Below are 1,502 nucleotides of genomic sequence, written 5' to 3' on the forward strand. Positions count from 1 at the left end.
GTTCTTTTTTTATAAAAATATAGTCAACTCAACAACAAAAACCATAAAAAACGAAGTTTCAAACTTTCTCAAAAAAACCACCAAAATTTAAAACTCTGTTGTCAGAATTTTTAAAAAACTTTCGCGTATGCACTCTTATAGTCCACTCAGTTTTAGTAAAATAAAATGCAAGTTTAAAGTGGCTACGAATTCGCATTGCTTTTTAATATTTTTAACTTTTTTTAAATTTTGTTTATGCATCTTATGTACAAAAAACTTGAGTGAATATGCTTTATGTGCACCTTCAACGAAAAAAATTCTCACAATCACCGCGTATTTTGAGCCACTTCATACTTGCACTTTATTGTACTTAAATTTAATGGACAGTAAAACTACATACCCGAAAGCATGATACAAAAAAGAAGGTAGTTTAATTGTCACTTTTCGGAAGCCATATTAACTACCTGACAATTAAGAAGATGTGACATTTCGTGATGCCATACCTAGTCCTCAATAATCGTTTATTTATTGTGAAAAAATTATTTACAAAATTAAAAGGAATTTTGTCTTCGATCTGAGCAATAACGAAAATGGAAATTCATACAATGTCATATTTGAAAAACAACTAACCAACTTTGAAACAAAAGACGCTAAATATGTTTTCCACCGCAAAACTTAGTTTTTATTAAATTCGTTTATTCTAAAGCCAATCACCGAAAAGGATTTGGATGTGCTTTGCAAACGTTAGCCCCAGCAAGGCTTAAATTTCGGTGCTTCATGATATGAAAGATAATATAGAGTTTGGAAGTAAGTAGTTAAAGGGCAGCCCAATGCCTTAAGTGCAGCTTGTCTGTCACCGCAGACATCTAAACTCATTCCCCTCCACCTATTTTCCACCACGTAATCCATGACCTTGAGGATTGCAAATACCTCAGCCTGGAAGCATACTTCCCAAGAGAAAAGTTAATCTTATCCCCATTAACTCCGATAAAGACCTCAGATCCTGACACAGTCAGTTTTGGGGCCATCAGTGATGATTCGATTATGTGTGAGTCCGGGCTCAGTGCTGGTATCAAACCAGCATTCAGCCTCAGGGAACTCAACATTGTAGAATCTCTAAAACAAAGGTAGTGGTGGCGTACTATCCTGTGGCATTGAAAAGACACAAGTGCTCAGATCACTGCCGCTAGCAATTTCCGCCTCGCCCCACTTAGTGTTATACCGGCATCCGTTTCATTCTAGTCTGCAGGTGGCCTTTAAGGTTTCCCTACGTATGAAGATACAAAGTGACGGTAAGTGCAGCAGTGCATCTAGAGCAGCGCCGCGTGTCGTAGAGAAAGCTTCCGTACAGCACACGGCAGCAGTTCTTTGAAGTTTTGCAAGCAGACTTCCCACGCTCTTGATTGAGTATCTGCTCCACCATGCCTGTTTACATTGCCAAAATGCTGCCAATTCTTCAGAGGTTGTGTGTTCCACGTTAGATTTCACGATAGTTTTGTATACAGAATTACTTCTAGATACTT

This window comes from Rhagoletis pomonella, unplaced genomic scaffold (assembly GCF_013731165.1).
Source record: "Rhagoletis pomonella isolate Grant_MI unplaced genomic scaffold, Rhpom_1.0 Rhpom_scaffold_00003, whole genome shotgun sequence".
NCBI lineage: Eukaryota > Metazoa > Arthropoda > Insecta > Diptera > Tephritidae > Rhagoletis > Rhagoletis pomonella.